The 26,305-nt window shown below is 32.2% G+C and overlaps 1 protein-coding gene across 1 annotated transcript in view; it reads right to left on the bottom strand.

The window, feature by feature from the left end:
- LOC127703947 (uncharacterized) overlaps nucleotides 1–26,305 on the bottom strand; it is a 124,670-nt gene that overhangs the window by 25,564 nt on the left and 72,801 nt on the right. The gene's annotated exons all lie outside the window — the stretch shown is intronic.

Genomic DNA, 26,305 nt, shown 5'->3' with positions numbered 1-26,305 from the left:
AATTCTAACTTGATCTATAACTTGTCATGGTGTAAACTATGTAACAACAAGAAATGATTGTAACAGGATGCTGTTATGAAGTCTCCCAAACGAAGCTCCTATAATTCGTAATTCCAAGAGTTGCCTGACATTGAGCAAAGCTCAGTGAAAATTGGTTTGGTCTAGTAAAGTTATATGCATTAGTGATGCCTGGGGACTAACCCTGTACATCATTCAAATCATCTTGGCACAACAAACCAGAATATATATGGTTTAGGGGTGGGGATCTCGACCATTCACAAGATATTAGAACTTTCACAAATAGCAGGGGGTCGGGATGACCCCTGGGGACTTACCCTGTATGTCATCAAACCATCTTTGCATGACAAACCAGAATATATACGGTTTAGGGGTGGGGATCTTGACCATTTACAAGATGTTAGAACTTTCTCAAATTGCAGGGGGTCGGGATGACCCCTGGGGACTAACCCTGTATTTCATTTGATCTGCTTTATCATGACAAACCAGAATATATATGGTTTAGGGGTGGGGATCTCGACCATTTACAAGATATTAGAACTTTCTCAAATGGCAGGGGGTCGGGATGACCCCTGGGGACTAACCCTGTATATCATTCAAACCATCTTAGTATAACAAATCAGAATATATATGGTTTAGGGGTGGGGATCTTTACCACTTACAAGATATTAGAACTTTCTTAAATGGCAGGGGGGTGGGGGTGACCCCTACAGACTAACCCTGTATTTCATTTAATGGGCTTTATCATTTAGAACATTTTCAATTAAAAAGATTGTCTTTCACAAATGGTTTTCAATTTATAATCATTTGAAAATTTAAAAAAATTAAATCCCATAGGTTTCTATAGTAAAACCCTCCTTTCTTTTTGCCCCTCAAATTACCCCATTTACAAACCCCATTGCACAAACAAAACCCTGATTGCACCACTATACATGTTAGTCTAACATATTGTGAAACCCTAAGTTGATCCGACAAGCGGTTTTGGAGAACGGGTGCGGACAAGTTCAAATTTAAAAGCGGCGGAAGAAGAAGAAGAAGAAGAAGAAGTGAACAAAACCAATAAGTCTTCCCAAATTTCGTAACTTCGTTTGGGAGACTTAAATATCAAATCAATATCTTCAAGCATGACGAAAAAAAGTGTTGAAAACTGATTTTTTAAGTGAATTTTCTAAGTCCAAGGACCATAATTCTGCACAAAATCATCAGACCGGAACAAAATTTGAACTTGATCTTTAAATTGTCATTATAAAACTTATTATATACCAATTTTCAAATCAATATCTTCAAGCATGATGAAAAAAAGTGTGGAAAACTTATTATTTGAGTGAATTTTCGAAGTCCATTAGGACAATAACTCTGCACAAAATCATCAGACTGGAACAAAATTCAAACTTAAACTGTAACTTGTCATGACAAGAGTGCACACGCTGAAATGTCTCGCCTTCTTTACTAATCATTGATATTATGTTGATAGTCCTAAATATAAAGCTTTATTACAACTGTCACATAAACTTAACATTAACCAAGTAAACTAAACATTGACCAATGAACCATGAAAATGAGGTCAAGGTCAGATGAACCATGCTAGGCAGGCATGTACAGCTAACAATTCTTCCATACAACAAATAGAGTTGACCTATTGCTTATAGTTTAAGAAAAACAGACCAAAACACAAAAACTTAACACTGAGCAATGAACCTTGAAAATGAGGCTAAGGTCAAATAAAACCTGCGTGACTGCCAAATAAATCATAAAATATTTCCATACACCAAATATAGTTGAACTATTGCATATAGTATAAGAAAAACAGACCAAAACACAAAAACTTAACTATAACCACTGAACCATGAAAATGAGGTCAAGGTCAGATGACACCTGCCAGTTGGACATGTACACCTTACAGTCCTTCCATACACCAAATATACTAGACCTATTGCTTATAGTATCTGAGATATGGACTTGACCACCAAAACTTAACCTTGTTCATTGATCCATGAAATGAGGTCGAGGTCAAGTGAAAACTGTCTGAAGGGCATGAGGACCTTGCAAGGTACGCACATACCAAATATAGTTGAACTATTGCACATAGTATTAGAAAAAAAGACCAAAACTCAAAAACTTAACTTTGACCACTGAACCATGAAAATGAGGTCAAGGTCAGATGACACCTGCCCGCTAGACATGTACACCTTACAATCATTCCATACACCAAATATAGTAGACCTATGGCATACAGTATAAGAAAAACAGACCAAAACACAAAAACTTAACTATAACCACTGAACCATGAAAATGAGGTCAAGGTCAGATGACACCTGCCAGTTGGACATTTACACCTTACAGTCCTTCCATATACCGAATATACTAGACCTATTGCTTATAGTATCTGAGATATGGACTTGACCACCAAAACTTAACCTTGTTCACTGATCCATGAAATGAGGTCGAGGTCAAGGTACGCACATACCAAATATAGTTATCCTATTACTTATAATAAGAGAGAATCTAACATTACAAAAAATCTGAACTTTTTTTTCAAGTAGTCACTGAACCATGAAAATGAGGTCAAGGACATTGGACATGTGACTGACGGAAACTTCGTAACATGAGGCATCCATATACAAAGTATGAAGCATCCAGACCTTCCACCTTCTAAAATATAAAGCTTTTAAGAAGTTAGCTAACGCCGCCGCCGAAGCCGGATCACTATCCCTATGTCAAGCTTTCTGCGACAAAAGTCACAGGCTCGACAATAAAACTATATCCCAATTATCAAATCAATATCTTCAAGAATGACAAAATAATTCGGAAAACTGATTATTTTAGTGATTTTTCTAAGTCTAAGGATCATAACTCTGCACAAAATCATCAGACAAGAACAAAATTCGAACTTGATCTGTAACTTGTCATGATAAAACAATACACTAAATATCAAATCAATATCTTCAAGCATGAAGAAAAAAAGTGTGGAAAACCGATTTGACGGACTGACAGATGGACAGACAGAAGGACGGAGTGCAAACCCAAAGTCCCCTTCAACTTCGTCAGTAGGGGACTGATTACCTGTTCTATAACATCATATTTGTACTACCCAAAACAAGTAACAAAGTATTAACCATATACCACTCACTCTTCATGTGACTTGTCAACATTTTCAATATGTTGATGTCAATTTTTGACTTTCATTGTTCATAAAATCTATATTTTACGAGATTTTTTTCAAACCTTTTAAACCATTTCCTTAAAATGAGAAAAAATTAAAGGAGAAGGAATACATATCTTTATACAAATGCATATGAAAAAGTAGTAGAATGATGAGATTTTAATAGAATAAATGGCCATTAAATGGAGTTCTAAATCTCTTGTATTAAGTCTCTCGTTTTGCTTATACTTGTTGAAATGAGAAAGTAATCTGGATACTATGGGTAATGGCTATGTAAAGTCTAAATAAACCCAGACATTAACTTTTTGGGAAATCTGTAGTACGGAAATTTATGCATTTTTATACATGTAAAAAGAATTCAAGCCAATTAATACAGTCTCTTTGATGAAGTTTACCTAAGGGAGCCTCGCAAAGTCATGGTTTGGCCTAAAACCAATATTTATTTCATCAAACAATATTGGACAACAATCAACTTTCTAGTCTAGACAATTTCTGGCAAATGATACTTACAATGAAGTCAATGTACTTAATGGAGATTTTATAGTCGGTATCCAATACTTATCTCTACTATTGAGAGTTGTAATGACCATTGCTTTAATTATTTTTTCCAGTAATTTACAAGAGTTTTATAGTTGTGGACTTCTGGGGGTGATTCTAGCTATTTTGTTATTTCTCTCATTAATTAAAATAAAAGTTAATTCTTCATAAATGTAGCTGGTGGTAATTTGAAAAAAATCAAGTTTGACCTCTCTTGACCTTGATATTTCGAACTCTTCAGAAATTTAGTTCTTCGCCATGACTTTCCATAAGTACTGTTTGATAACTGTGGACTAATATGTCAATTGATCCACAGATGAATTGATATGGAGATGTGGTATGATTCCCAACTAGAACAACTATCCACCAAAGATCAAAGGACAAGGCTGTTTAATGATTATGACCCTTGACTTAGATTTTTCACCTTTCACCTTTGTACAAAATCAAATGTAAGTCTCTTGCTCCATTTTGCCAGAGAAGAAACCAGATTGTTGGATAAGTTGCATGTTGGTTTCTTTATGTCCAGTGGCAAATGTACTGTAATAAGTTGATAAAATATAAAAGTTCACAAACCAAAAATACAAAAATAACCAAAAGAATCAGCTTCTCACAGTAACGGAAAAGACAGGATGTGATGACTGTTCATGACACGAAATCTTATTGCTGTTCTTCATCTTCAAAGTACAATGTATCAATGAGGCCTTCAACATGGAGCAAAACCTTATTCCTTCTCACAAGTTCAAGACAGTGTATTTTTTTTACAAAGGAATTATAGAATTTGGCATTAATTCTGACATATAATCTTGACATGTACTTAATGCTTAATGAATGCTAAAAAATATAACATTTGCATGTTTTCCTTGATCATTATTAATAATACATGTAATCGCTGGTTTTAAAAGAGAAAACGCTGGCATCAAATGTGAAAACGCCTCTCAGCATACTGAGATTTCATTTTCCAACAATCAGATAAATTGATCAACAACCCATCCTGTAACTTATAAAGATATTAATATAGAAGACTGAATTTTGATTAAGGAAACAAAACTGTGCACTTTTTTTATCTGTTATTATCATAGTGAATCTTATCTCTGTTTGATATTAAGCATATTTATGATACATGCAGAGAAATATGCATGGATTTTGCATTATTTCATGTCTTGAAATGTTAAACACACAAACTGATAAGTACAGAGTGATACCAGCTGTACAATTATACCACAGACACCTGTAAATATGGAACGGGGACCCAATTATTTCCCCTATTACTTCAATGCAATTTTATACAAATTGATGGGCAGATTTTTTATTCCCTTTATTTATTATAGTCTGCAACATTTAAATTACTTTTTCATAATAGTAGCCCCCTTCATGGTTTCTGGGAGAATTCTTGAAAGGTCATGACCGGCATTAATAAGAGAGCAATACTGTTTTGAGTATTAATAGGGTCATTTTATTAACTTCCTGATTAAAATCGAAAATAAAATTTGGACCATTTACTCAGACAATCATCCACCCTATAAATTTAAGAATCACTGAAAATTTAACAGAAGTTGAAAGTTTAATGAATACCCTTTAGATATACTACAAATTTAAGCATCTTTACATAATTTTCATCTCCGTACACTATCCCATTTAAAAGATGGTAGATTTATTAAGGGACATCATTCGTGGGTATTGGACTGCAGGTATCCTGTAACTGGGATCCTATTCCATATTTCAGAATGGCAGAAACTCTTTAGTCATGAAAGTGTCAACTTTTCAATGGCCGTATTCGCCTCAAAATATATTTTTGTTTTATTTGGAAATTTGGCTGGTAGTGGCCTAAATGGTTAAGTAGTTCATCCTAAGTGATCGCTAGCCTTTTTCAACAGGAGGTTGTCGGTTCAAACACCTGCATCATCTTTGGTCAAGCAAGATAAATGCAGGACATCCAATTACATTTCATAGCATTATGGTGTAACTTACACCATGATGCTTACACTGTAAGTAAAAGTTAGAGTACAGGATTTGCATAATTCTATGTCTGTCCATCATTTTTACTTTCTTAACTTAATTATTTCTCTGGTCTTTGAATTAATCTAGGAGCAACCTGAGTGACTTCCCCGAACACACCCTTATAACTTTTCAGCAGCCTTAAAATCAAGACAGACATATTTCATTTTAAAATGATTCTCTGATCAATAAAATGTTGATCAGATTTACAGTAAATAAAAACTGTAATGAAGCTATCATCAACAAACTTTTCTATTTATTTATGGCATTTTATCAAGAATTATCAGAACTTTATCAGTAAAATGAGTTAATTACCTCCCTTTCTGCTGATATGTATTAATTACCTCCCTTTTATCAAAATTAGTAGGCAAACATGAGTATTTGAACATCTGTAAATGAAATAAAACACTGCCACCAAACAATTGCCCTTCCACTTTTTCCAACATAGGGTGTTGGTTCAACTTACCCCAAGTAAAAATTGTGTCATCAAGCCAAATATTATAATAATATTTTGTGAAAGCATATACATGTATTGAATTTTAATATGTAATAATACAAGAGAATGGCTAGTTATTTTTTTAAGGAGGGCAAACCTGTTGCTAGTAGGGCTTATATATTTTCACTTTTGTGCATAATTATTTTTTGGCATTTAATTAATGCAAAATATTCATTTTCATCCTAGTTTTTCCAGTTACTACCAAGCCAGAATCCCCCTCCTCCATCCCTCCAAATTTTACTTTCGGTAAAATTAAAAGTGTCAAATAAGCCTAAAATGTACCACCTCCTTTAGTAAATAAAAACTTGATTAAGATGGTACCCAACACCTTGACTAATATTAATTTGGCTCGTTTAATTTTCATAAAATTTTGACAAATGTTTACTTTGACCCTTTGACAAAAATATAAAAATTTCAAAAAATTTGAACCAACCACTTTATCAGAAAAATTTCATTGGTTATATAGCAGTTTGACAAACACTAATTTTGATCATTGAGAAGCTTAATATTTCCTTAACAATACAACGTAATTAAAACGTTTAGCTGATTTTTACAGAGTTATCTCCCTGTAGTGTTAGGTACCACCTTAAAAGTAAATTAGGAAACAGATTCAGGTGACTCTATCTCACAATATAACCCTACTTTGTTAAAAGACAGAAATAATGTTTCAATAAAATACAAGAGGCTGTCTATCAATGACAGTCAACAGGGTTTTTATAACATTTTTTAGTGTAATTGTTTAAGGAATGAAGGATCATAACTTATGCCATCAGTAAGAACATAGATGACTTCTAATTTGAAAAGAATTAGTTAAATAGTTCTCAAGTTATTGCACGGAAAAGACATATTTGAATGGTTTTACACTAGTAATTTTTGGGGGCCTTTATAGCTTGCTGTTCGTTGTGAGCAAAGGCTCCGTGTTGAAGACCCTACTTTGACCTATAATGGTTTACTTTTATAAATTTTGACTTAGATGGAGAGTTGTCTCATTGGCACTCATACCAGATCTTCTTATATCTATAAAAAGCCATTTTCAACTCATTCAAGAAGCATAACTCCTAAACGTCAAAAGTGAAAATTGTCAATATCTAACTTACCTTCAATTTAATAGTTCTCCTTCATTGAATGGAAACGACATAAACCACCATTTTAAAAAAAATAATTGAGTACCTTAACTCCTGAACAGCTAAAGTGAAAAGCTTCAATATCTAAAAACCCCTCAATTTTGTCATCAGTAACAATTGCACTTATTAAAAGTTGAAAAGCATTGTATGAACTGCATGTTCAGAAGTTATTGAACCTTAAAGACATAATTAGTTCCCATTTTCCATTCAATCAAGGATCATATTACTCCTGAATGACAAAAATGAAAATTAGCTAACATCTAACTTGACCTTCATTTTGTCAACATGGTACAATTCCAAATTTAAAAGGTGTTGGTTTAAAGGTTCATAAGTTATTGCACAGAAACAACCGGAGCCACCACCCAACCACCACTGGCCCACTGTACATCCCCATATCAAATTAACCTGAATTTCTGTCAGAATAAACCCAGTTGAAAATAGGACTTCAAATAATTTGGATTCATGATCATTAATATATCTGTGTAGGACTGTTAAACTATTATAATCAACCATAAATTAAAGAACCTTAGTGGGCGCGCTCACATACCCCACGTCCCCACATTGTCATTGGAGAAATAAAATAAGTGTAAGAAAAAAAAATTGTATCAGAAAAAAAAATTGAATCATAATTTCCTGTCAATATGCACATCTACATAGTATGTCCTTATTATCTGAAAAGGTTTCATGAAATTCTGTTGTGTGGTTTGAGAGGAGTTGCGATGACAAAAGGTTGCAGTAGTATATTGGGCAAATAAGTTCAAAGGGGCATAACTCCTGGAAAAAATATTGAATCGTAATTTCCTGTCGATATGCATATCTACGTAGTATGTCCTTATTATCTGAAAAGGTTTCATGAAATTCTGTTGTGTGGTTTGAGAGGAGTTGAGATGACAAAAGGTTGCAGTAGTATATTGGGCAAATAAGTTCAAAGGGGCGTAACTCCTGGAAAAAAAATTGAATCGTAATTTCCTGTCGATATGCACATCTACGTAGTATGTCCTTATTATCTGAAAAGGTTACATGAAATTCTGTTGTGTGGTTTGAGAGGAGTTGCGATGACAAAAGGTTGCAGTAGTATATTGGGCAAATAAGTTCAAAGGGGCGTAACTCCTGGAAAAAAAATTGAATCGTAATTTCCTTTCCATATGCACATCTACGTAGTATGTCCTTATTATCTGAAAAGGTTTCATGAAATTCTGTTGTGTGGTTTGAGAGGAGTTGCGATGACAAACTGTTGCAGTAGTACATTAAAGTAAATAAGTTCAAAGGGGCGTAACTCCTAGAAAAAGGATTGAATCCTAATTTCCTGTCGATATGCACAACTACATAGTATGTCCTTATTATCTAAAAAGGTTTCGTGAAATTCTGTTGTGTGGTTTGAGAGATGTTGCGATGTTAAGAAACAGGACTGATGGACTGACGGACTTACAGACGGACTGACGGGTCAAAAACATTATACCCTCCGCAACTCGTTGCGTGGGGTATAATAAAATTGCTAATCAATGCTAATATGAACATTGAATACAACCATTGACAACAATCAAGGGAAGGAAATATCAATCCAGTTATCTGCTAATTTACGTCACTAATTATTGTCTGGCAAAATCTTTTATTCCATTTACATCTTTTGTATCTGTGGTGCATTCAAAGCAATAAGTTTTGTTTATTTCATGAGCAAGTTTTATGATATTCTTAATTGGTAAAGTGCAAAATCTGTATTGTCTACAATATTCTGTTAGAATAAAAAACATTAATTGTCTTTAGGAATTCAAATTAAGGATGCAAGTTAGCAGCTAAATTCCCAGATGCTTAATCTAATATCTGATTATGTCTTTGGAATGACTGTTTGAAGATTTTCCTAGATAAAACTACTTAAGTTCCAAAAGGGAAAAATAAAGCAGCTCGAATGAATACACAAGACGAAATTCACTCAAGAATTTGGAAAAAGTTCAGATCTGAGAACATATATGTTTTTTGAAATCTATTTTTAACCCACAGCAATAACGGTAGTCATTATGTAAAATGAATTTACCAACTGTACTTCATTTTTCTAAGTTAGGAAGCCATTTTTCATTATCCATACATTCTTCTGAATGCTGTTAAACTATCTATTTCCATTTTCCATGCATGTTTTTCAGCGATCTAAAACCCCAAATTTGATATATAAATACCTTGAGGAACAAACAATCCTCTTGTATGTATAACCTATACCTTTGTACAGCTGTCAAATGAAGAACAAGCAATTAGTCAGATTTGATGAAATATCTAGTCAGAAGACATTCTGTCATGTCTGTAGAATTGTATTGTCTAATCATTGTACATTTCTGTCATAAGTAATGACCAATAATGTACTTATGAGAGGTAATATTGAAGGCTGAAAAGAGGAAACTAGAGGCTAACAAGAGCATCAATTGCTCATGTAACAAAATCCCCCTTTTTTTAAAATATCAACCCTCCTCCAATGAAGCTACATATATGGTTAATACATGGTCTTTTTAAGAGTCTTTCTCTTAATGGTGCCTTGTTAGTGCCCCCTCCCCCTTTTCAAAATTCTGGATCCAAAACATGTGATCTGCTCGTTCTCTGTTTTTCATTGGTCATATTCTAATCATAATGGCACACTTTGTCCTGGCCTGGTCCTTTGATTATGTGATTGAAATAACATGACAGAGGCAATCAGTCAACATGCAATGGTCACCATGCCTTTGTTTGCTTTTGGAACTAAATGCCTCATGCTGTTTAGTCTTCTCGATTCCTAAAAGGCAATTCACCTGTTTAATACTGGTTCCTTAAAGTTTTATCTCTAAGTCTCAGGGGTGAAATACGGGAACCATTTTGGGGAACTAGTCTGTACTGTCTTAATCTCATGTATGGTCCAGCATGGGTTTGAAAATCAGCTGTATATTGATAAAACTTCTATCTAATATAGCATAAATGGGCCCATCCACTGTATTAATAAAATGTCCTGTGTCATGTGTGTTGGGTAGCATGGATTTGTGAATTAGCTGTATACTTTTTGAGTAGCATTATATCGTAAGATCTACAAAGTGCAATCTCTAGTACATCAGTATGTATGACTAAAAATATTAACACCCTGTCATAAAACTCTGTCTGTTTAACCTATCTCTGAATCATCTGTTTACTATACATTCTTTGTATTGAATCATGGTCAGGTGACCATTGTTTACAAACAGAGTTATGCTGGCTTTCAACCAGATCTAATAATTAACTATATAACTTTGATCTTTAACAACATTTATTGCTTCACCTTTGATTATTTCTAATAAGATTTCACAAAGCAGAACCACATGAACCCTCAGTTAAACAAAGACTTAAGCTCTTCTCTCCATTGTAATATATCGTCTTTACTGATGTTTAATGCAACATTCTGTACTAAAACTTACATGGCAACAAATTCTATTCATGGAAGAAACTGGAAGGGAAATTACATACATTTGGATGGTAAATGAATCGTAAACCCCACAGAATATTCAAGAGGGTATATATATATATATACACTGATCTTTGGAGCCTAAAACTCTCAGAACATTGGAAGGTAATCCACTGATCTTTTGAGAGTAATCCACTGACCATTGAAGAGTAAACCAATGACTTTTGAAGATTTAAACCCACACAACAACATTTTGAGGATACAAACCTACTGATCTGTAGAGGATTAACCACTGACCTTTGGAGGATATTTTTTAACCCCACAGAACATTGAACAATATAAACCACTGACCTTTGGAAAATAAACCTGAATAAACCTTTAAAGTGTAAACCATTGGTCTATGGAAAATTAGTGACAAATTTTATCACATACAAATAAGACCTTTAATCTAACAAATAAAAGCCAAAAAAAACAGGGACCATCTTCATGCAGACCGTATTGTGTAGCCATATGAATGTATGATCCCCTGCTGATTTTGCCACGAATAAACCCCAAAAAGCATGTTGGTTGCAGAGTTATACTTGAAACAATATTTGAATGTTTCAAGACTTTTTATTTAATGCTATTGCAAAATACTGCCCCCTTTTATATGAAATTTCTGAATCTGTATCTGCCTATATATTTTTAGTAGCAGACAACCATCAACATTATATTTCTTTTCCATACTTTTTTTACTGCAATTCTTCTTTCATAGCAGGTATAACAAAAGGAAGGTAATTAAGTGTCAAATCCTAAATCAATCATCAAATCATAAACAGCTTCTGGATAGATTATAGAGAATTAAACTATGTCTGAAACGGAACAGATTAACTCTCCAGATGTTTAACACCTGGATACACAGTGGCTGGTAATACACTAAAGAAGAGGCTGACATGGTACTGCAGTAAACTGTAAAACATTGGGTGGTCGGATGATCTGGACCGGATAAGACTGGATTAAAAATCTGAACCTTTAACAGGAAAAGTATAAACTATATTTGATGATTTGATTATCTGGATTATAATACTTTAGCCAAATTAGATGCAGGAAACAAAATGTTTGACTCATACACAGCAAACAGTAAAACAAGGCATAGTAGTCACCTTAATGTGAGATCTGGTTATCTGTTAGACAAGGGTTGTCTGACTGTCTGTTAAGACTAAGTAATTTAAATAATTATGTAATGCTGAATTGAAATTAAGAAAGAACTGATATCTGATTTAACCATAAAACAGAACAATCTACACACCACTGTTTTCTAGTTTAAAGTTTAAAATTGAATTTATTTTCCATGGATTATATTCAAATTAGACCTCCACTGATTTTTACTGTTCACTGTTTATAGTGAGTCTTCCAGTCCTAATGCAAATAATTTCTATAAAGAATATAACAAATGTCGGCCTTTAAATTCCAATACAAAGTTATCTGTGATTCAAGATGTGGATAATAGAACAGTCCCCTCTAAAATATTATAACTTGTCCTATAACACAGGAAGTAACCACAGTCTAACATTATGGGTAGGTATAAGTGACAAACTACCACTTACAAACTGACCCTGACATATTTATCCATGAGAGATTGAACATCCTTCAACCTATTTACTTTTATAAAACACATTCAATAAATTTGAATAATACCCCTGAACAAGACAGCAACCCAATTACACAATAGACCAAGGGACATCTTGAAGTCAACACACAGTCTTAAACAATAGACATGTCAATACAATATGTCAAGCTATTAATAAACAAGAAATTGTGTCCATAGTACACGGATACCCCACTCGCACTATCATTTTCTATGTTCAGTGGATATCAATCCGTCATCATTTACAATCACAAGTGTGTGAAACTAGATTTGAAAATGTGAGATGCTAATGAACATCAATGCTGAAGTGTGGTTAACTCAAATTTAATATAACTTTAGAAATTACTGTATTTGATAAGTTGATGAACTTTCATCAAAAGAATGAACCAAAATTTATTTACCTGTACATGTATATTACATCCAGAATAATACTTAGCTGTATATTATATATAGTATAGTACTGTGTTGATTATTATATATGACATGTATGAAGTCATCCAAATAATACTACTAAGTGGGAAATAATAAAACTAAGCAGGGGTTCAAATTAACATTTGGTACTGGAAAGTCCAGGACCTTTGACACTCCAAACTGAAAGGTCCACAACATAAATCCCAGGTCCTACTTTATTTGAAATATTTCATAACTCAGTAAGATTTTAATGTGTTTTTGGTCTTAGGTTAGCTTGTTTAATTATATTTGAACTGCATGCAATATTTTGTTAAGTTTACAAATATATTGCCTGGCAACCATATAAATGTAGCACTAAACTGTCAGTGTCACTGTGGTATAACATGTATAATAATAAATGATGTAATTGTCTTACAATAGATATAAGAAGATGTATATTATGAATTCAAATAATCTTTTTTTTTTTTTGGTATTGGGGAGGCTGTCACTGTGGGTGGGTGTGTTGTCTCAATTATTGGTAATTATCCCATTATCTCAGGGCTTAAACTACTTCAGAATCATAGGAAGAAGTGACTTCTCTTTTTTAAACTGATCATGAGGGAGAAGTGGTGAGATTTGAAAGACAAGTGCTCACTCAAGGCTCTACAATGTTTGATTTTTATTATAATATAAAGGGCTATGTGTATCTTTTTTTTAAATTGTTCAATTCATAACCGAGAATTCAATTAAAGAAACAGTTCAAATTCATAGCTGTTTAAGTTCATCATATGTTGCACAATTATATTAGTTCCTCTCTTGTTAGAAACTACCAACTAAATATCTAGCACTTATATAGAAAGAACTTTTTTTACATCAAAAAAGAAAAGAAAGTGTGGAATGCTTAATTTTTCCCTTTGGGATCAATATTCTTCTGTCAGATGTGCCATTCATGGGACCGTAGTCATTATCCTTAGAATCCGGTTTTCATTCATAGCTGGTCCGTTTCCCGACTCCGATTAGTAGTTTGTACAAATATTTCAATGGCGGACGAAAAAATTTACAAAAATAAACGATGTTTATAACGCTGTTTGGAAGGGAATATGACGTTTTTAATGCAATGAATGGATTACAAATTTACTTAAGGCAACTTTCATCACTTCTAATGGGTTAACAAACTTATTTTGCCGACAGTTAAAATGGTTTAAAGTACGCTCTCGAGGGGTATACCATGTCAATAGTAATATGGCTTTGAAATGACGATACTGGTGGTTCAAAAGGTCGGCAAAGTTAATTTTTATTTTCTTTCAAATCAAAGGTCCGTCGGGCGTAGCTAGTAACCAAAATGAAAGTCCGATTGCAATAGTGGAAGGTCACGGACCTCGGACCACCGCTAATTTGAACCCCTGCTAAGTGGGATATTTGGTATAATTACATGTAAAGTGTTATATACAACAGTACAGAATGTAATTTTCTGGCAGGACAAGTTATGGTCAATTACAAGGCCATCCAACATTATAGATACATAAAAACAAGGAGGTAATTTATTCCCAAATACCCTCCTAAAATTACATCTGCATCAATCATTATCTTTAGTTTAAACATGCATTAACCAAAAGAGAAAGTACCTTATAACCAGGAATTATATAAAATTCTAAATTTATCGAGCAATAATTTATTTTTGTAGGGGTTAGTAGTTAATATATTTACTTCTATGTTCACCAATTTAAGACTGTTGCATTGCTAATTCTACAAAGTAGAGTTACTAGTAGTTAATACCAAAGTAGAGTTACTAGTAGTTAATACCAAAGTAGAGTTACTAGTAGTTAATACCAAAGTAGAGTTACTAGTAGTTAATACCAAAACTATAAACTGTTTTTCTATTTAAAATTATTGCAGAGTTTATCTATTGTTTTAAACTTGATATAACTTTTAGGTGGTCTGAAATCATTCAATACTTCATGATTATTTTTCAGTTTAATTGATTGATTGATTGGTGATTACTTTACGCTGGCTCAGCACATCTTAAGTCAGTTTAAAATCTTTCACTTTGTATATAAACAAAATAAATCAGAAATTCTTTTTCACAAAATGTCTTATAACTAAATCTTATTGTAAGCCACACTGATTTGTTCCTGATTTACATATTTTTCTCCTATTTGTTTTGGGTAAAAGTATATCTAAGGTACAACTTGAGGATTTATTAAAAGAAAAAATAACCTACCATTTCTGTCTTTAAAGTCGACTGTGAGGATCAATTTATTTCCTTGTTTACATGTTTACAAGACTGATAATTTTGTTCTAGTTCAATAATTTAACTGATGAAATATGAAAATAACATTTTTGCCTACAATCCGGAAGCTTTCAAAAGCATAATATATAGGTAATTCAAATATTGAACAAAAGATTTAAAAGGACAAATATAGTATTTATAGCATATAACCTCACCTGGCATTACTTTCTTTTTAAAACAGGTAGACTAAATTTAATATTTATTTATGGTCTACCCAGCTGAGACAGTATAGTTATTGTTCATATCAAGGTGAAATCATACCAATTTTTTTTTCTACACCAAAACATGTACATTTTTTCTTGCAGAAACTATTGCTCAAGAAAATAAGTCTGTTTGAAGAAACCATGGTAACTTGCAGAAGCTTATTTCAACAGGAATGATGCCTTAGACCTACTGGAACAGGCACAAGTCCTAACTAAGGACTGGTACATCAACTGTGGGAAGGATAAACTAGTTTTGAGAGTATTCCTGTTCATTCTTAATTACCCCATTGAGTGGACAATGCATTTATAACTAAAAGTTGTTTTAAATTTTGTTGCAGTTTTATTTCATTAAGAGTCAAATAGACAGAAAGGATAAACCATTTGCATTCAATTACCAAAATTGAAAAGCAATGACATCTTTGATATACTTAAAAGGAGAGATGGTGTACACTCAAATGAGATAGCAACCAAACAATACAAATAACCAAAGGAGGTCAACATTCTATAACAATACACTGGTATCTTTAACAATATTTTTTTTTGAGTTTTTGGACGCTACCAATCAAATTATTTTTTTCAAAATTTAACACTATAAGGTATGGGGAAAATCTGGATTCAGAATAATTTTTTTGTCATCTGCTTGACCACAAAATTTTTTTCATCAATAATCACAATAGTTAAATGGTCGTTCCCTTAGATTGTTGGTTTTACTGTTTGAATTGTTTTACACTAGTCATTTTGGGGCCCTTTATAGCTTGCTGTTCGGTGTGAGCCAAGGCTCCGTGTTGAAGGCCGTACTTTGACCTATAATGGTTTACTTTTATAAATTGTGACTTGGATGGAGAGTGGTCTCACTGGCACTCATACCACATCTTCTTATTTATATTAAGTAACAGAGACTATCAAAGATCTGCCATTAACACCTAATTTGCAAATCCTTCTATCCAAAATTAAAACTCATGAAAAATGGTAGGAAAAGGCTGACTCTGTCTTTTACCTTATATTTGCATTGGTATCATTTGGGTCTCAAATCGAAAGAAAAGAAATCTAGAATCTGCTTAAATTCGGTAAAATTTATGAACTTTTATGAGCTATTGAAGTCTTATATGAAAAGAAAAATGGGTGTTATGGGGCAAAATATTTTAAACTGTTTTGTAACGTAGGAAAAAAACCAAGGAGTCCAAACATCTGACAAATATTCCTAAACCTGACCTGAAGTACATCCATAAGTAACAGAGACTATCAAAGATCTGCCATGAACACCTAATTCACAAATCCTTCTATCCATGATCACCATGTTGCAAAGAAGTTCATTGAAGTTCACTGAAAGAGAAGAAATATAGAAATTCCACTCTTGTGATGAAAGTTCCCTATCATCAAAATGTGATTAGGAATAAAGCTATTCCCAAGTTCTCTATTTGCCCTCTAATACCCATTGTTCATATCATGGCACAATGACAAATTCTGCAATATATTCCAGCATATTTGTAACAAATGAATACCTTTGTTCTGTTAAAAACTGCAGGCAGCAGCTGCCATAAATCTTGTAGATTACATAATCTATTCTCACACTAGCACTTCGTTCACAGAAAAAACTTGAAGGTTATTTGTCATACATTCTGACATTCTTGGAATTCTTTGAAACATTCAAAAAATTTTCAGTCATGAATCATGAAATTATACAATTAATTCATTTTGTCACTTTTTATGGATAGTTCATTTAGTTAATTATGTATAGAATTTCAAAGCAAAAGATATTCCATTTATGATTGGTAACTAAATTAGGTATAAATCAAATTAGCCAAATGACTGCTGCGCCTGTGGACACGATGGATGCAATTTTCATTTAAGGATTAAAATTAAATTACCATAAAAATCAGTAATTTCCTTAATTTAATAAGTCTGTTCATTTCGTAAACATAAAGTTTAATGAACTGCCTTATGACCTGTTGACCTTTATAGCAACTCAACAGTGAAATGGTTCAAAGCAATGACATTTAGAAAACATCCTAAATTATAGCTTACAGTATGAGTACAAGATCGATGGCTCCTTAAGGAGCCTCAATTGCTGAACTGTCAAAAACTGCATCTTGAATTGCTGATAATTTTTGCTGTTTATATAAGGGCACTTTCTATAATAGTTTTTCTAAACTAAAAAATTGTCAATAAGCACAATTCAAAGGCAATAACTCGTATAAGAAGTCATACAAATGTTTAAATCATATTGGTCTTTTGAAAATCTAAATTTATAAATAAAGGGTTATGACTCTTATATGGACCATGAGGCCAGATGTGCTAAAAAAGCGATATGAGGTAATGTTACAATGAGATACAATGTATCAACTTAATAATACAATAAAATGTTGAAACAGAGATGACAGAAAATTCAGAAAAAAAACCAATCTAATGGACAGTAACATTGCTAATTTTTTCAAAGTTGCTTGACCATGACATAAAGGACGGAGCTTCAAAATGATCTCAAACTGAGATGCACTGATAGTAATACAACTACATAGAAAATGTCATTGATCTATCACATGTAGTTCCTATTAAACTACCTTGAGCAGAAAACTTAACATTGAAAATTGCTCATTTATTCAATGACAATGACTAAGTGGGCATGGCCTTGAAATAGTCGTCAAATTGATATGTACTGATAGTAATGCAACTTTATAGAAAATATCATTGATCTACATGATCCAATTGCTGTTTCTTTTTTATACAATTCCATTTCAAACCTTGCATATTCTTAACTTAAGATACAGTAATATCTGATAATACTATATATAAGGATTACTGTACATGAAACTAATTAGTTCTTAAAAGGTTATGGATAATATTTTTTTAATAAAAAATACTGAAGAGTCTTAAAATTGAGAATGGAAATGGGGAATATGTCAAAGAGACAACAACCCTGCCAAAGAGCAGATAACAGTCAAAGGCCACCAAAAGGTCTTCTATGCAGCGAGAAAATCCCGCACCCGGAGGTGGTCCTCAGCTAGCCCCTAAATAAAAATGTGTACTAGTTCAGTGAAAATGGACGTCATACTAAATTCCAAAACATATAAATGAACTAAAATTTAAAAACATACAAGACTAACAAAGGCCAGAGGCTCCTGACTTGGGACAGGCGCAAAAATGCGGCGGGATTAAACATATTTTGTGAGATCTCAACCCTCCCCCTATACCTCTAACCAATGTAGAATAAAAAAACACACAGCGATACGCACAGTCTGAGTCCGATGTCAGAATAGGTAACAAAAGAAACTAAGCAAAATGACAATGATACATAAATTAACAAAGGACTACTAGCAGTTACTGACATGCCAGCTCCAGACCTCAATTAAACTGATTGAAAGATAATGTCTTCATCATATGAATATCAAGTACAATCCCTCCTGTTAGGGGTTTAGTATCATACCATCATAAAATATATGAGAAGAACATAACCCGTATTATGCCAACAACTGGTTTTAGAATAAATGTGTTATTTCCGATGCAAAGACCCTATGAGTGAATCAATATTAATACCAAAATATGCAATCCTTAATAACTTGACAACGGCATCGTAACTATATCCCTTCTGAATAAGTCTGTTTAAAGGTTTGGTTAGCTTTTGAGGTGAGTGCCGACATTTTTATGCTTTGTAAAGAATATTACCATAAAAGATTGGATGTGAAATACCTAAACGTATAAGATGTCTGCACATTCATTTATATTTACGAATGATGACTTGTCCTTGTACCAATGATAAAATTTAGTAAATGTTTTGACTAGTTTGTGATATGGAAAAACCTGGTGTAATAATTTTTCAGTAATACAGAGATTTCTTTCGTTAAAATCAAATACGTTGTTACATACACAAGCGAATCGAACAAGTTGAGATATATAAACACCATAAGATGGTGACAGGGGAACGTCACCATCTAAAAATGGATACTGTAAATTCAGAAATTATTGCTAGGTTTTTATTATTGCGAATAATGTGACTGGGTGAGTATCGCAATAATAAGAACTTGCATTCTGATATCTGATGCATATATCTGTATGCAACTTTTCCTGAATTCGCAATTAATAATCTCGCATTTATGTCCATTTTTCGAAAATCGCAATAATAAATGCACTCAATAATTTCTGAATTTACAGTAATTAATATTAAGGAAATGAAAAGTCATCTCTTTTGTAATAAATTTTGGTATTAAGCTTCCTGTTAAAGATATAGATATCAAGATCCAGGAAAGGGCAGTGTTCATTGTTAGTATTAGCTTTATTTAAGGTCAATTCGGCAGGATAAATCTCTTTAGTGTACATACTGAAGTCGTCATTATCGAGAGCCAATATATCATCTAAATATCTAAAAGTGTTATTAAATTTTTGAATCAGATGTTGTTTCCATGGGTCTTTGCTGATTTTAGTCATAAATTGTAACTCATAACAATACAGAAACAGGTCCGCAATAAGTGGTGCACAGTTAGTCCCCATGGGAATTCCAATAACTTGACGATATACGGAATCTCCATAGCGAACAAAAATGTTATCTAGTAAAAATTCAAGGGCAGTTATACATGTAGTATCAAAGCAGGTCCAATTGACATAGTTCTTTTGTTTGTGAATTGTTACTAAAAAATGACCTTAAAGAGTTTGAACATATATATTCACATTCTGACTTTTTAAATGCCCATTTAATCAGGTGTGTTAATTTTTTCTTAATAAGATTATGAGGCAAAGTGGTATATATAGGGTAGAAAAATCAAAACTTTGAACAGATTCGAAATCACCAATATAAGCATGTTTATAAAAGGTTTTACAGTTTTTTATAGGACTAAAATCACTTTTGTAAGAAAATTACTGAAAGTGAGTTATCAATCTGTTTACAGTAGACTACATTAAATTGTATACTGCTTTGTTGCATAATTCTGCTAATTGCAATTTTCTTCTGCACTAAACCATTTTCTATTCAACTTATGTTAAAAAAACACCCAGGTTATTTGTCTATCTTCACAAGTGGCTTTTCTTTTAATTGCACAGAAAATATAACTATCTAAATTTGCTTATTTTGTCCATTTATGTTAAAAAATCTGGTTTTTTGCATGACTTGATAAGTGGCCGTTAAGTGAAATGCTTAAAAAAATTGCCTTCTAAACATGCTTTGTACATGTATATGTATTTTGTAAAAACCTTTTTATTGTCTGCAAGCCATATTTCATTCACATTATTCTCACCAAAATAAAATGTCATTCAAACCAGATGTCAATTCCACTTCAAAGTGATCTATATCTATCTCATTAAACATAGTATAATTATCTACACATGTAAAAACAGTTATACAAACCCCCTGAACAAGCATGACACAAATCTCATGACATTTTCTATAACATGAATCATATGAATGGTTGGTTTGGAAGTATAAAAGTAACCATGAGCCCTGCATCTGAATCCCTTAAAATTAAGACCTTTTAAAATTTAATTTATTAAATTAGCTATTATGGATAATTTGCTGCTTGGTGATAGTTTTGGATAATATCAATATCATCTATGTATAAGTACTGACAACCACTTGGTTGTTCAAATACAGTGTTCAAATATTCAATTTCTGTTAAGCTTTAAAATAGTATTATTTTAAAAAACTGTTTTGAACTGTTCACCAGCAATTTTTCTCTTAAGAATCCATTTCAAAAGAGAGGCGAAAGATACCAAAGGGACATTCAAACTCATAAGTCGAAAAATAAACTGACAACGCCATGGCTAAAAAAGAAAAAGACCAACAGACAAATAATAGTACACAAAACACAACATAGAAAACTAAAGGCTGAGCAACATGAATCCCACCAAAAAGCTAATATTACCCTGTCAAATCTTATAATCTTTATTGACCTGTACTATAACATGGCAGACATCAGTTACACTTCACAGAAAAATGTGCATGTAAAAAATGATGCACCACTGAATTCCCTTAACATATGTACTGCAGATATTGGGTTCAAAGTCCTAAAACTTTGTTTACTAAACTTCTAATATATACTGAATGAATAAACATGATAAATGAGATCTGAGTTTAAACATGAATCAGCACACCAGTAGCCACAGGCATTCAGACCACCCCCTCCTCCCCTGAAAACAATAAATACCACTAAAAACTATAAAAGTTGAAATTCAGATTGAAGTTGAACTTTTTGGATGGAGAGTTGTCTCATTGGCACTCATACCACATCTTCTTATATCTATTAAAGTAATAGTGTCTTCACCCCAAATATCCCTCTTCAGAGACATTGTGACTACAGTCTTGAGAGACAGGATCCTGTTGTCTAAATAAAGTCATGATACTATAATGCCACACATTAAACATTTTAAAAAGTTGCTCTGGACACTTGTTTGAATGGACATACATATAAGGACTATAGTCTAATGACTACAGTGGAAAGTAAACAAAAATTACATAATCCTCTCATTAGTCCATAGATTAACCTCATCTACCCACAACAATAATATACATTAAAAATCTTTAAAAATATTTAAACTTACTGAATTTCTGAGTTATGAATGTTACAAATTTTGGATATATCCTAAAACCATTTACATTTAATGTCTCATTCCTTTAACTGCTGCTACGGAAACTGATTTCACAAATTGTAACAACCTGTTAATTCCAGTCTCGCATATATTAATTTCAAAGTCACAAATACAAAAATTATATCAAATTAACTCACCCACTAAAATTTGATATCTGCTGAGATTTATTACTATTCATAACATCCATAAAATATGTTCCAATTACACTCACAATAAATATATATCAGTGGAAAACTTAATTAGAGCCACAAAACATATAGAACCACTTTCCCAGTAGAATATTCAACAGTTCCTTCCATTATGTAAAAGTCTGTACATGATGTAATGAGATAAATAAATATTCCCTGTGTTTACTGGTCTCATTAACTAGCATGTAAATAATCTCCTATGTTTCCTGTTGCTGATGATGTGAGGCTTCCCACAGGGGATTATGCTGGTGGGTGATGAGGATAGAGGCACAACAAGGGAGAGATAATCTCATACTTCCTGTTTAATAACTTCTTATAATAATGAACTCTGTGCAATATATCAAATGGTTTTCAAGGAAGAAATTAACCTATCAATAATAAATGAATAGATTACTTCAAAATTTCGCAGAAAATGTCAGAGGTCAAGCACTTCATCTGACATTTTGTTAATTGGTTAAGACTTCAAGTTGTATGACTGGTTATCTAATTTCCTAATAGACATTTTATAATTTACTGTAGCCTTGCATTGAATGAGTAGGGGTTATGAAATGATATCCTTTAAGATGTAAAAAAAAAAAACCCATCTATAATTGAACTTTAAAATGTCTGTCCCTCAATAGTTTATGTGCATTGACAAATGTCGATTACAACTAGACTCTGAACACTCAAATTTACACATTGTTTCAATGACTTTGTTGCTGACTTAAGTTTAATTTTGTCCGTTTTACAATATGTAATAAATCATAAGAACTATAAATAAAAAAAGCTTTCATGCTAAATACTTAAATACTTTTGCTTACAAAAAAAAAGATGTGGAGGGGGTTTAAAAGACTGAGTACCTATACAAAAAATTTCAGAGTCGATACTTAATAAAAAAAAAAGAGAATTTTTTGTGGTAAGATTTCATATGAGACAACTATCCACCAGAGTCCAAATGCTGTGGATATTAGCAACTTATACACTACAAAAGTCAAAAAGTCTGAAAAGACCAGTTTTTGTCTGAATTTGCATGAATTTTTACTCGACATTCTTAATTTGTCTGAATAATTTTTAAAAATTCTTGACATAGTATGAATTTGTCTAATAAGGTTCTTGATTTTTCTTGACAAGTGTCTTGACAGTATGAACATTGTCTTAAAATTTCTCGACACTTCCTGTATCATCTGATAAGAGTCTGGATTAGTCTCGACCAATTCTTGACTCTCTTAAATTTGTCTCGATCTGTCTTGACATATTCTTCATGTTCTTGACATTCTTAATAATGTCTGAATATGTCTCGACATATTCTTGACATTCTAAATAATGTCTGAATATGTCTCGACACATTCTTGACAGTCTTAAATATGTCTTGACACTATCTCAACAGTATAAATTTCGCCTGAAATGTGAACAGACTTATTCTGCACTGTTTATGACATTCTATTTCTGTTATATACTCCTTTTTATTATGGCTAAACTAAACTTTGAGGGCTTTCGTTTAGGTCAAAGAATTTGTTCCCATCTTGATTCAAAAACCTTATTCATTTTTTAGAACAACCCAAAAACATTTTTTATTCAAATTTGAGTGTTGAATTTTATAATTTTTTATCAAAAATAAATATTTGTGATAACTCCTTCCTGAAAAGAAAAAAATGTTTAGATCTATATTATGCATGTCTGTTTGAGAACCATTTCATAAGACTGATGATTTCTATAGAAATCATTGATGGGACCCATTATAAATACATTTTTTTTATTATTCCTGGAGTAGATAATAATTTTCTTTTAATCTTCGGGAATTATTCAATTTGTTTTTATGTTGAAATAATTAACTTCATAATTTTGATGAAGAAAATCCATTTCAATTTAATTTTTTTCATCAAAATGATGATTTTCATTTTCATCTATCAACAAACTTTTTAAATTGTAGTGGCATGGTCGGTCAACTGATAAGTTGTATGGCTGATTACAGGTAAAGCAATAACTTCTATTTGACAGTTGCGTGTACTCTGGGGTGTGGAATACCTTAATTTTATGGGGAACATCCTGTCCATGTGTAATACTTAATATATTCCAACAGATGACATTACACAAATTTTTCTTCTGTTAAATGAATGATTTGTATATCATCATAATTTGCTATTTATATAAACCACATTTTGGTATAATAATTATTTACCATATCAACATTGAATATTATGAATGTAGAATGAAATATGTCTACAGTATGATTGGTTTGAATCATTTAATTTATAAGATTAAGGAATCAAAATTTGTAATTATTTAAAAACCCACATTGATATTGTTTTATATCAACACACCCACATTTGAATTATTTTATACTTTAGATTTCATAGCTATATTTGCATTTGTAAAAATATTTATATACCCAAATTTTCAATTATTTTACATGCCCAACTTTTATTTTTGTTGTAAAGAAGTGTAACTTGAAACAACAGTATATCATATAAAGAGAAATAAAGATTAAAGTTATATCATGAATATTGGTCATGATTTGTAAAACTCAGAACTGTCAAGTAAATTTAAGACACGATTCAAAATGTTAAGAATGTGTCAAGCCATACTGAGAAAAAATAAGAATGTCGAGAATATGTCGAGAAATTTCAAGACAGTAATCAAATGTCAAGAATTTGTCAAGAAATTTTAAGACCATATTCAGAATGTCGAGAATATGTCGAGTAAATTTCATACAAATTTAATATAAATGAGAATTTGTCAAGAAAAATTAAGACACAAGTCATACTTTTGGAGAATGTCGAGTAAAAGTTCATGCAAATTAAGACAAAAACTGGTCTTTTCAGACTTTTAGACTTTTGTAGTGAATTACCAACAGATATTATTATAATAAATAAAATAACAGAGTTCCAATGTCCCCCACATTGCACATATATCATCTATCCAAGGATCAAGGGCAATAACTAAGAAAAACATTTTTTTTTAGTTATTGCCCTTGATCCTTGGATCGCTAACGATGCAATTTTCCACATAATTAATGTTTCCAAGGGGCATAACTCTTTTAAAAATAATTGATCAGTATTGATTTTCAAACTCGTCGGAGACATTGCTGATATAAACCTATGATATAAGTTTTAATAAAATCTACCAAGAATTGTACATGTAGGAGCGCTAACAGGATCAGACGGAAGGATGGACGGGCGCCCGGTATTTATATGTCCCCCACCGGGGGACAATAAACAAAAATCTTTTAAGTCTAACCACATAAATAAATAAATTTGAACTGACCTGAAATATTTACATTTTTATCTGACTGATCAGTGGTTTCCTATGATTACATTGTAAGTAGAGAATTTCCTGTATAAAGGCTTTTAGATAAATATTTTTATGAATAACAAAGATAAAACACTGAAAGATAATATTATCAAAATATACTTATTGTTTGTTATTTCCTTTATTTTTCCAAAAAAATATTCTTTCATCCTTCTTTTTGTAAATTTATCTAGTTTCATGTCAGTTCCTGTTGCATTGATGGAGGGAAACAGAGTATGATTGGCTTTTTGCAATTTTGACAATGACATCCACATGTAAAATGATCTTTTGATAGAAGATGCTGTGATGCATAATAATCATGTCAATCCTTATTTTGTGCAAGATATCCAATTTAAACTGATTATGATTTGCGATCATTTTTAATCAAATGACAAGTATAATTGCTAACAGTCATGGTATTGTAAAATGAGAAATGATTATCATTTTTGCCACACATTACATGGGGCTTTGTGTTGTTGGGTTGCAGTCTCATGGCTGTATACTTCACTTATTTTATTCATATAAGAGCCGTTCCAGAAAAAGTTCTGTCAGGGGCATGAAAGCACTTCTTAATTCAAATTGCTACAAATAAAAAAAAATATTTACTTTTTCTTGTAGTTGGTCAAATTGGCTCTTTTTCTGAAATGATCACCACCCATCATATCTTAATAGCAGCTTGTCCCATACAATAAATTAAATTCTGGAACATTTAGTAACAAAAGCAAGAAGGACAAATCTCCTGTGGTTAAACCTTTAGACGATCTGTTCATATTTCAAAGAAATGACTGTCTCATCTTTCTCTGCTTGTCTGAAATTTTTTATGTGGTAAAAGACTGCATTCTTACTATGGCTCAAAATGTAAGAAAGACAACTCTAAATATCATTTTGCAAATAAATGCAGAAAGTATTAATAAACATATTGTTGAACATTGGAAGCAGTGTTTTTATGTATGATGTTAATTTTTAGATTATTTCTATTTGCCTTTTAAAACCAAATACGTTTCCTGTAGAAATTCCTGTATTAATAGCTAGTGTATCGAAATCCA

The sequence above is a fragment of the Mytilus californianus genome, unplaced genomic scaffold (genome assembly GCF_021869535.1).
Source record: "Mytilus californianus isolate M0D057914Y unplaced genomic scaffold, xbMytCali1.0.p SCAF_57, whole genome shotgun sequence".
Classification (NCBI taxonomy): domain Eukaryota; kingdom Metazoa; phylum Mollusca; class Bivalvia; order Mytilida; family Mytilidae; genus Mytilus; species Mytilus californianus.
This window is presented reverse-complemented; position numbering and strand designations above follow the sequence as displayed.